Consider the following 12,696-nt stretch of genomic DNA (forward strand, 5'->3'; position numbering starts at 1 on the left):
TGGCATGACAAACTTCATTTTATAGATTGATAATCTTTTTTTTTTATTGCTCAGATGGGTGGACTAGGTCACAGCCCACCTGGTGTTAAGTGGTTACTGGAGCCCATAGACATCTACAACGTAGACGCGTCACCCACCTTGAGATACAAGTTCTAAAGTCTTAGTATAGTTACGACGGCTGCCCCAAGCCCACTGAGTTTCTCGCCGGATCTTCTCAGTGGGTCGCGTTTCCGATCCGGTGGTAGATTCTGCGAAGCACTGCTCTTGTTAGGGTCAGTGTTAGCAACTCTCCGGTTGAGCCCCGCGAGCTCACCTACAAACGTTAGGGTGAAGCTGAAATAGCCTCTCAAGGCTATCAGCATAGGTAGGAAAAAAAAAAAAAAAAAAAAAAAAACGGCTGCCCCACCCTTCAAATCGAAACGCACCACTGCTTCACGGCAGAAATAGGCAAGGTGGTGGTACCTATTCGCGCGGACTCAAAAGTGGTCCTACCACCAGTAAAAAATCTATTATCTATGACAATTATACCACATGACGTATGAAATCCAAGCACTGGCAGAAGATAGACAGAGGAACCTTCAAATTTATCACATAAATTTGAATAAATCGCGATGCGTGTGTGCGACAGCAGGAATACTCCAATTTTGTTTATAGAGACATTCCACCGCATGCATGTATTTGTTTAGAATATCCAGTCAGCTTTTCTAGCTCCCTTGACCAAGAAATCTATCCTAAGTATTTTTCCGAATTTGGTTTAATTATGGCATCTGTATGGCTTTAAATAATATTTTTCTTCCTTGATACTTTTGATGTAGTAATAATGAGTGCAGATCTATTCTTCATACTTATCTTTTTGCTGTCTTGTCATCTCTCTGCTATCGAGCTGAATCCTTACTGACATTCACAATGATATCAAGACACCAATAAAACATTGAAATTTATTCAATGTCGATTTGACTCCGGTTTTTCGTATCCCGATGATTGGTTGATTAACTTTCAACTCGTATCTGAGTTCAACACAAGACATTACTATGTGTTTAGTATTTTCTTCTGTATTCCCGAGTTGTAGACATAATTAAAACTACTTTTGCTTAATCGTCGTCCGTGATCACGAAAACTAAAGAATGTAACTAAAGAAATGTAAGAATTTATGTAATTACAATAAAAACGCGTTATTAAACTATAAAAACAATATTAATTATGTTATTTTATTGCATTGAGGAGTGACCCAGCTCACGGCTAACTTGGTGTTAAGTGGTTACTGAAAACATAATAACGTGGAAGCCGCCACCCTCCATGACACGTTAGATCGAATTCTCAATTCTATTGTATAATGGTTTTCCCATTCTTCAAAGTGGATTGCATGACAGCTTTACCGCAGAAATAGACTTGCCCGAAATAGATTAATTAACCCTTAGCATATACAGAGCTTTAAGAGAAATTGCTCGGAGCGTACTACAGGCGTATTATAAATAATAAGTCGATGTGTAAAACACATTTGATGCTATTTTTAGGATTAAAAAAAAAATTAAATTCTATTTGAAATCTAAAAATAGTAGGTCCCACCGAGACTTGAACTCGGATCGCTGGATTCAGAGTCCAGAGTGCTAACCATTACACCATGGGACCTTTCTGGAAGCTTCGTGAAAAACTGGGAGTAAATGGTTTTTCCATTAAAAATGTAGTAACTAACGTGGCATTTGCAGTATCAAATTTTAGAAATGTTAAAACGACTGTATTCGACGACATCGATACTAAGCTTGTAGGGACAATTTTGTATTCGCTTCCTAAAAAAGCATAAACTACGTCTCGGATAAGCCCCTTTGAAAAGTTTCACGTTATTTAAAGACATCAATATTGTCGACGTTTGTGTTTGCGCCGACTCAATAAAATTAGTGTACCTACCTAAAATATTATTACATACGTATTAAACCCAAACCAATTTGGATAGGATGAAATATTTATTTCAAACATTATAAATCTAAACGAATTGACCAAATGACATTACAAAATATGTAGGTATACATAAATTATTATAATAATGAAAAAAAAAACTGTCAACTAACCAAATCACAGATCTACGAGTACCTATATGTAATTTTATAAGTATCTGTCGGCAGTCGACAACTTATCATGATACTTCACCGTCTCAAGTTTGTTTTAATGATTTCCCAATGGTAGGATTCCTATATTCCTACCGTAGGAATATCAGATTCCATAATGACGTGAATACCTAGCTACTTTGAGACATGAGGTTGAAATCTCTGTTGTATTATATAACAGTTGTTCTACTCATCAGACTGAAATGCATGACTGCTTTGCGGTAGAGATAGGCAGGACGGTGGTACTAAGCCGTTTAGACTTATAGCACCACCTATCATTCGTAAATGGCTAAATGCCGCTTTGCTATCGCACCTATGCTGTTATAGTATCATTGCTGCCTATTTCCTTATTGTCGCCTTTTACGAGACCCACACTAAAAAAAGCCGTGGGCTATTCTAAGCCATCAGGACACCACACAGTCGAAATACCACTACTTACCACATATAATAAATAAGCGACATTACCTATATCGTAATGTTTTTCATTTTTACATTTTATTAATACTTCAATCGATAAGGCAGTTTTATACTAATTGAAACACGAGTTCAACGTGATAAAAGAGGCTTGAATGTAAATGTATGTAGGTATACTTGTAGTTAAGGGTAGACTAATGCAAAACATCCGGGTACGACGTTCTATCTAGCTCGTTTAGACTATAGTACCAACATATCCTAACGTTGCTCCTCGGTCATCGACCGACTCCAGACTCGATGCCGGTAGATTTGCGGGATACTATAAATTTCAATGGTGCGTTGACTCCAATGATTCAGCTTGCTTTTTCGCACTATTACTTCAATATTGAAATTATAAGTAATGATTGTAGTGATTCTGATTAGGTTCTAAATATGGAAATGCTGTAATTTAAATTTTACTTAATAAATGTATTGATGTTCGGATATTTTGTTATAGATTAGTTAAATTTATATAATTATGATTGTTATTATGTTTAAATCGAACATTGAGTTAAACGCTGATTATTGTTTTGTTTATGTACATAGATTTTATTAAGAAGCAATTTAAAAGTGGTAAAGATTATGATTTTCAAAAAAATCTAGAAGTTAAGGTTGATAATTAATTAATTAATTAATTAATAATAATTACTAATTATGTATTCGAAGTAAGAAAATATCTAAAATACGAATAGTTTGAATGATGAATCCAATTACATTTTTCTAATATTTAAAATTAAGAATTACAGTTCGTATCTGATTACGATAGTTCACATTCGAAGATATAACAATTACTGAGGTACTGTGAACTGTACCCGATTTTTCTTCGGATTCTGGTGTGCTTTCTAACAACACCATTACGTTGCATGTTCGACCATTGCAATAAAATTAAGCTTAATGACCGCTCTAAAGTTAAAAGCTAAAGGGCAATATAAGCCGCGTTCGATTTATTATACTATAGAAATTAAATCTGTTCGTGTGAGTAAATAATCGTTGTTTTTTGGGATGTCGACAGTAGTGGGATTTATAGGTTGGCCTAGTTTGGGTTAAGTAATAAATGAATATCGTCTTCATAGAACATAGAAAGAGAAGCGCTTAACAAGCTATGATTCATAAAAAATTTCAAGAGCAATTCTTTATTAATTTTAGTTATTTTATTTATCCGGTTATTTATTTCTTAATTTTAATAATGTCTACTCTCTTTTATTTTGTAAATACTATTATATTACGTGTAATGTACTATGAAATTGATATGTTGTATTTTTTTCTTTTCATAATATTATTTTCTTTCATTAATATTGTGATTTAATTCATTAATATGAATATTTTTCGGAAAAGTTAAAATGCTCAGAAATAAATAAAGAATTACTTTGCTTAAGATTGAGGTCGTTTAAGGAGTATAATGTCCATTGTCATTTTTATCATATTGCAAAATCTGCGTAGGAGCACAGGCGGGTTTCCAAGCCTCGTTCTACTTGGGATGTGATTTAATGTGCCTACGTACTGACGCAAGTAAGCCCGCCAGTGGCATTTTCAATACGATTTTTTTCCTACCTAAGCTGGTAGCCTTGAGAGGCTATTTCAGCGTAACCTTAACTAGTAGGTGAGCTTACGGGGCTCAAACCGGAATGATGCTAACACTGACCCTAGCAAGAGCAGTGCTTCGCAGAATCTACCACCGGATTGGAAACTCGACCCACTGAGAAGATCCGGCGAGAAACTCAGTGAGCTGTGCCTATGGGTTAATTCGCTCGTCGAGCCCTTTGTCGTAAGCGCGGATTCGACGAGGACAGTGACCGGTATTTGTGGAAAAGCTTGTGTGTGTGAAAGCACCGTTAATGGATCGGGTGGATCCGTAATGACGTGTTTTGGGCGACGTCGACTGTTTACCATTCGGTCTACAGGATCGGGTTTGTAGTTTTCAGCGGCCACGACAAGAGGGTTCTCATGTCGTGCCGCCTTCTCAAAGTGGCGCAATGATGCCGGCATCAATACGATGTGGCATAACATAACGTAGTGTTTATGAAATTACACGACACGTTTTGGATTCTGTGCTGATGTGACTCCTTGTTAGTTTTCATGTAATGTAAATATTGTGTAATTAAGCCTAAGAAATATTTATTGAGGTAATTAAAAATGAGGATTCTTATTTATATTGTTAGACGGATTATCTTCATTATACTGACTCACCTAGCTCACCGGCTCACCTAGCGTTAAGTGCTCACCGGAATGTCAAAACGTGCATGCCGACATCATGTTGAGACTTGAGGTCGAAATTTCAATCGCATAGTGTAGTAGCTATTCCACCTTTCAGACTGGAAGATAGCAGCAGAAATACGCAAGATGGCTGTATCTACTCGTGCGGGCTCCTAATAGTTAGTAGTTACACAAATTATATAATAATATGTTTGGGGGTATGATTTTGTCATTTTTCGAACACGTGTTAAATGAATATCTCGTATGTGCCTACATGATTTGAACACCGACAAACTCGCATCGACGACTTTAAAACTACAAAGATCTTAATTTTCTGGACCCATATTATGATCAGTCTTGGCTAAGAGAAGCAGAGAAGCTATGCCATTTCAAATTCGATCAGGAGAATATAATATAATAAAATAGGGATTGGATGCGAAAGGCAAGAAGACCGAAACGAATGGAGTGTATATGAAGAGACCTACACTCATCATTGGGTGTGCACGAGTTGAAGACGAGAAAAGAATAAGGTCTGATATTCAAGATACGAATTATTCAAATTGAAGATTAGGAATCAGTTCGAATATATACACGCGAGCAAAAGTTTGGAATCACTTACTTGAAATTGGTTCCGCGCGATCTTGCTTACTAAAAATTTTTTAATTATTATAAAAATCACATCATTTTAAAGGTTTTACTGTCAACTTTAAATTGATACCAAATTCATTCAAATCGAGCCAGTAGTTAAGGAGCTATCTCGGATTAAGTGAAGGAGGTAGGAAAAAAAGGAAATATGGAAAAATAATGAATGAATAAAACAACAAAAATTAATAAATAAAAAATTTATTTAGCCTTAAAATTAAATGTCAGTATTTGTGTTCCCTTCCCTTGCCCTAATAACTCCTCGAAGACGATTCTTCATAGACCTGATCAGCTTTTGAATTGATTCTTGTGGGATACCTTCCCACTTCTCAATCAACGCCGATTTCAGCTCATTCAGGCATGAAGGTGCAGAAGTTCTGGAACGAACCCTATTCTTCAGTTCATCCCACACGTGCTCAATAGGATTCAAGTCAGGACTGAGTGCAGGCCAGTCCAATGTGGCGATATACCCAGTGTTCCTTGCTGGATGTCTTATTGTACTCTTCAATGAAACGATTTGGCTCGTATTTACAAGTATATTAAAAGATAAAAACTGAAGAACAAATAATAATGAGGTTGAATATTGTAGTAGATAATGTATGTAATCGTTAAAGATGTATATGCGTTCGCGCTCGCTTGATGAAGTGAAGCTCGGTGGTGGGCGAGAATAAAAACTTGTTTGGAGGGGGATTTAGAGATCCTTAACACCTAGACTTCTTCGAAGTATTCAATTGTTCCACGGGCAGTGTGACAACGAGCGTTATCGTGCTTAAGGAGGAAGTCATCACCGGCATATCCCGCATAGGGAACGACATGTTCCAGCAGAATATTGGAAATGTACCGGTCCGAAGTTAGACCGCCTCCTCGTCCCCCGCCAGGCACGAAAACAAGCTCGGTTTTACCGTCAAAGGAAATGCCGGCCCACATCATACAAGAGCCACCCCCTATAAGCCACTGTTTCAGCGAAACAGCACTGCGCAAATCGCTCCTCAGGCCGCCTGTAGACCCGACCTCTTCGGTCGCTACCGTGCAAACACATCTTGCTCTCGTCGGAGAACAGGATTTGCCTCCATTGCTCAACCTCTCAATTAAGATTGGTACGAGCAAATTGAAAGCGTGCTTGTCGGTGAGCTACCGTGAGTTTCGGGCCTGTGACAGGCCTTTTTGGAGTCAGATTCGCTTGCTTGAGTCATCGACGAACTGTCCATTTGCTGGCTGCTACCCTACGAACATCTTGGAGCTCCTGCTGGACGTCGACACCAGGTTAATGCCGATTTCAGAGAGAGGTTAACACGATAAAACGGTCATTCCTCTCCGATGTGCCCCGGCGCCGTCCAGATCTTGGTCTCGGGATAAAGCTACCAGTCTCCTGAAAGCGCTTGCAAACTTTTGAAACACAGGACTGGCTTATTTGGAGCCGACGAGCGACAAAACGCTGGCTGAGCTCTTCTTGCAATAGGGCTACGATTTGTGCTACTTCTGTAGGTATTGTCCCAATTGTCGTACAAGGTAAAGGGTCAAAAGTAGCGGAGATATGTACCGGTCAACGTCTGAAAGTCGACTGATAAAGAAAATCCGATAACAGGTTCTTTTTTAGGGGTCAATAGGCCGCAACTCGCGACGTATCAAATAATTAAAACACGTCTTTTTCGTTATTCCTTTACTTAATCCAAGATAGCTTCTTAAAGACTGCCTTGATTTTAATGAATTTGATATCAGTTTAAAGTTAAGAGCTCAACCTTTAAAATGATCTCATTTTTATGATTATCAAAAAAATATTTAGTACACAAGATCGCGCGGAACCAATTTCAAACCGCCCGATTAGCCTCCTCATGTCTCTAGGCAAACTGTATGAGCGTCTGCTCTACAAACGCCTCAGAGACTTCGTCTCATCCAAGGGCATTCTCATCGATGAACAATTCGGATTCCGTACAAATCACTCATGCGTTCAACAGGTGCACCGCCTCACGGAGCACATTCTTGTGGGGCTTAATCGACCAAAACCGTTATACACGGGAGCTCTCTTCTTCGACGTCGCAAAAGCGTTCGACAAAGCCTGGCACAACGGTTTGATTTTCAAACTATTCAACATGGGCGTGCCGGATAGTCTCGTGCTCATCATACGGGACTTCTTGTCGAACCGCTCTTTTCAATATCGAGTCGAGGGAACCCGCTCCTCCCCACGACCTCTCACAGCTGGAGTCCCACAAGGCTCTGTCCTCTCACCCCTCTTATTTAGCTTATTCGTTAACGATATTCCCCGGTCGCCGCCGACCCATTTAGCTTTATTGCCGACGACACGACTGTTTACTATCCCTGTAGAAACAAGTCCCTAATCGCGAAGAAGCTTCAGAGCGCAGCCCTAGCCCTAGGACAGTGGTTCCGAAAATGGCGCATAGACATCAACCCAGCGAAAAGTACTGCGGTGCTATTTCAGAGGGGAAGCTCCACACGGATTTCCTCCCGTATTAGGAGGAGGAATCTCACACCCCCGATTACTCTCTTTAGTCAATCCATACCCTGGGCCAGGAAGGTCAAGTACCTGGGCGTTACCCTGGATGCATCGATGACATTCCGCCCGCATATAAAATCAGTCCGTGACCGTGCCGCGTTTATTCTCGGTAGACTCTACCCAATGATCTGTAAGCGGAGTAAAATGTCCCTTCGGAACAAGGTGACACTTTACAAAACTTGCATAAGGCCCGTCATGACTTACGCGAGTGTGGTGTTCGCTCACGCGGCCCGCACACACATAGACACCCTTCAATCTCTACAATCCCGCTTTTGCAGGTTAGCCGTCGGAGCTCCGTGGTTCGTGAGGAACGTTGACCTACACGACGACCTGGGCCTCGAATCTATACAGAAATACATGAAGTCAGCGTCGGAACGGTACTTCGATAAGGCTATGCGTCATGATAATCGCCTTATCGTAGCCGCCGCTGACTACTCCCCGAATCCTGATCATGCAGGAGCCAGTCACCGTCGACGCCCTAGACACGTCCTTACGGATCCCTCAGATCCAATAACCTTTGCACTAGACGCCTTCAGCTCTAGGAGCAGGCTTAGGGACCTCGGTAACCGTACTCGTCGAACTCGACAAAGAGTTCGCCGTGCAACCTAACCCATGAATCAGCTCGCTGAGTTTCTCGCCGGATCTTCTCAGCGGGTCGCGATTCCGATCCGGTAGTAGATTCATTCGCGAAGCAGCTACTCTTGAGTTGTTAGGTCTCCTTCGGAGGCGCTCGGGTAGCTGTTAGCAAATCCCACCCCTCCTGGCTGAGCCTTTGCTCGCCCACCTGTCCTGGTGAAACTGGAAAGGCCTCCGGGCCACCAGTAATCCTTCAATCATAAAAAAAAAAAAAAAAAAAAAAACAATTTCAAGTAAGTGATTCCAAACTTTTGCTCGCGAGTGTATTATAGACCCTATCCATGTATCCATGTACTATTTGCAGGATAAATTGTCATAAAATAAATCGGTCTAACAATCTAGAAGGTGACATCTTAAGAAAAAACCGCCAACGATCACGTATTAAAGCGAGAATAAAAATAAATCTTTTGACAATGTTTGGAGAGTTACAAAATATAAAAACATCAAACTCACTATCCAAAGAGTTGAGAGCATTTAGCACTATCTATATATTACGTGAAGCAAAAACTTTGTATCCCTTTTTACGAAAATTGCGCGGACGGAGGAGTATGAAATTTTGTACACTTATAGATAATATAGGGAAGAAGTGCACAATGCTCATATTTTTTAAAAATAATGCATAAAAGATACATTAAATCAATAAAGAAAACATTACACACACTGCATACCATGTATTTGACGCACACACGCATGTACACTATTTATTGTCAAGCTTTTGTTCTTGATGTCTGTTGTCAAATTGAGATTAAATATCGTTTGTCTTTGTTAATATTTTTATAATGTAGTCTTGGCGAAATTTGTGATTATAGATGTATAAAATACAATCATAATAGTGTACAAACTTACAATTCCAATTAATTATAGTCGAATTTCGACTACTACGGGACCTCTAGTGTGTTTTAACACAGCTATGTAAAAGACAAGAGATGTGAAGTGTTTTCAGAAAACTTAGCACGAGACCTTACTGGGAGCATTGTAAGTAACAAAAGTATGATAATAAACTGAGCATGTAAGTACGTGCACGATAAAGTGAGTGTGGTCATGCTTCGAGCGCCCACTTAACTATGCTAATGCACCAAAATGACGACAGTAAGTGCGATGCGCGGTAACGTAATTGTTATGGAGTTCTAACTGACATGGAGGCTCGAGAATTACAGATCGGTGTTAAAACGCACATAGATACGTATCTCATTAAAGTAGGAAGGCGAGTGTGTTAATTTTATCGTCAATTACGACTGTATCTTTTTGTTCGAGATTCACGTTAAAACCAGGGAACCAATTTTTTTTATAATTAGTTGTTTTAGATTTTTTTTAAAGGCCTACCTATCTGAACACGTATGTACATTATAGCTATGTACGAGTATATGCAGTGCCTACATTCACGGGAGCCGATCAATAAATTCAACCTACATGTTATTCACAACCAGCGGCAACCAACTTTCGTATTATTTATTTCAAATTTAACGCTGTTTCAACTGTAGTTCATTCTTCGAATTAAATGAAGTTATGCACATCAAATACATACTTAGTCTGGCTATAAATACTGTTACAATTAAAAATAAACAAAATATTACATTTGAATTTGGAATCTGTCATTTTTTTATGATTGCTCATTGAGTTTTCTCATTTTGGCGCCAATAAATTGTACAATATTATAAAGAGAGCCGAATCGCTATGATTGCATTACACAAAGTAGGTATGGAGCCAAATGCAATTTTTAAAACTGTCCATACGCTTGGTATTAGTAAAATGTTTGTGTACCGGGCTATTAATAGGTGCAATGAGACCTCCTCTGTTTGTGACAGAAAAAGATCTGGCCGTCCACGTAGTGTTCGGACGAAAAAGGTGGTCAAAGAAGTAAGGGAAAGAATTCGAAGAAATCCTGCCCGAAAGCAAAAGATTTTATCTCGGGAGATGAAGATAGCACCTAGAACCATGTCACGTATTTTAAAAGATGACTTAGGACTTGCAGCCTATAGGAGACGTATTGGTCATTTCTTAACTGATAATTTAAAAGAGAATAGGGTGGTAAAATCGAAACAACTACTGAAGCGGTACGCAAAGGGAGGTCATAGAAAAATTTTGTTTACGGATGAGAATTTTTTTACAATTGAGCAACATTTTAACAAAAAAAATGACCGTATTTCTGCTCAAAGCTCTAAGGAAGCTTCCCAATTAGTTGACAGAGTGCAACGTGGGTAGTATCCGACTTCAGTGATGGTTTAGTGGGGTATTCACTATGAAGGAGTGACTGAGCCATACTTTTGTGAAAAAGGTATCAAAACATCGGCACAAGTGTATCAAGATACCATTCTTGAGAAGGTAGTGAAGCCCCTTAACAACACCATGTTCAATAATCAAGAATGGTCCTTCCAGCAAGACTCGGCGCCAGGTCATAAAGCTCGGTCTACGCAGTCTTGGTTGGAAACGAACGTTTCAGACTTCATCAGAGCTGAAGACTGGCCGTCGTCTAGTCCCGATCTTAATCCGCTGGACTATGATTTATGGTCAGTTTTAGAGTGTACGGCTGGCTCTAAACGCCATGATAATTTGGAGTCCCTAAAACAATCCGTACGATTGGCAGTGAAAAATTTTCCCATGGAAAGAGTGCGTGCTTCTATTGATAACTGGCCTCAACATTTAAAGAACTGTATTGCAGCCAATGGAGACCACTTCGAAGAAGCTTTTTATACTTAAAATTGTTTTATATTTATTTATTAAACTAACACACTGTAAAAGTATTAAATTTTATTTGCAATACAATTTTTTATTTTTTTATTGTAACAGTATTTATGGCCAGACTAAGTATATTCCTTTTTTTGTCCTACCTTTTCGCTGTCAGCCTAAGGCTATTCCAGCAACGTCTGTACTGGAGGTGAGCTCACGGTCTCGACCTGAGAGAATTTGCTAACACTAGCCTAGCAAGAGCAGTGCTTCGCAGAATCTACCACCGGATCGGAATTGCGACCCACTGAGAAGATCCGGCGAGAAACTCAGTGGGCTGTGTCTGTGGGCTAGTTCGATAAGAGGGTTTCCGTGTCGCGCCGCTTTGTCTAAGTAGCGTTCTGATGCTTCCTTAAGATAGTTATGTATCGGTACTAAATTTAAGTCGTTGTGAAGATCTACATTCCTCACATACCACGGTGCTCCGACGTATATCCTGCAGAAACGGGGACGACCTGGAGAGAGTTGATGTGTGTACGGGCCGCGTGAGCGAACACTACACTTGCATAGGTCATGACATAACGTTTGCAAGTTTGATAGAGTGTCACCTTGTTACGAAGGGATAATTATTTCGCTTGCAGATCATGGGGTAGAGTCGACCGAGTAGGAACGTACTGACTTAATGTGGGGCCCGAATGTCATCCCCCTGTCGAGAGTGACGCCTAAGTACTTATCCTTCTAAGTCCACGGTATGGGCTGGCCAAAGATTTTTATGGCGGGATTGGAGTTACCGCGCCTAATTGGTGACGAGATTCTAGCAGCAGCGTCGGGAGGGGAGCCCTTTTAAAGAGCACGGCGGTGCTTTTCGTGGGGTTGATGTCAATTCGCCAATTCTGGATCCACTGTCCTAAATTGGTGGCCGCGATCTGGAGTTTACTAGGCATGAACGACATCTTCCCACTCAAGCAGTACATAGGCGTATTATCCGCGAAAAGGGCTAAGCGGGTGGCTGACGACCAGGGTATATAGTTATATATTCGTTGTTACGTGTTGTGTGTATGTCGGCAAACCATAAAACACGATACGAGTTTAAAACTTATGCCATTTTAATACAAATATATGTTAAGGATTTTATTTTTTGTAAATAAAACACGTAACGTCTCATCAAGTCTAATTATGCTTGTTTATTGCGACCGTTTAACAACAATCTATACTCGGCTTCGGATAAAAAATGCAAATAGCAATTCCATCCGACGTCGAATTGTTTAAGGGGATCCCAAAAAGACAAAAAAAATTAAACACACAAAACGTTTTTAAATTCAATTGCCGCTTTATCATCCATCTTAAGAATGTAACGAGTGCTTAATTTTCGCGCTCGGTTGCTGCAATAAAAATGTTAAGCCGTGAATGGGAGTCTGTGGGCAGGCGGTAGTAATTGATTACCGTGGCGACCACAGTATCATCTTATCGTTGATCAGAACGTACGCACAATGT

At 39.8% G+C, this 12,696-nt stretch overlaps 1 non-coding gene across 1 annotated transcript; it reads right to left on the bottom strand.

Annotated features, from left to right (window-relative positions):
• Window positions 1-1,557: 1,557 nt before the first annotated feature.
• On the bottom strand, window positions 1,558-1,629 carry TRNAQ-CUG (transfer RNA glutamine (anticodon CUG)). The gene has a single exon. It is a non-coding gene; the product is annotated as a tRNA-Gln (tRNA).
• Window positions 1,630-12,696: the final 11,067 nt, after the last annotated feature.

Source organism: Bombyx mandarina, chromosome 08 (genome assembly GCF_030267445.1).
Source record: "Bombyx mandarina strain Sakado chromosome 08, ASM3026744v2".
NCBI classification, from domain to species: domain Eukaryota; kingdom Metazoa; phylum Arthropoda; class Insecta; order Lepidoptera; family Bombycidae; genus Bombyx; species Bombyx mandarina.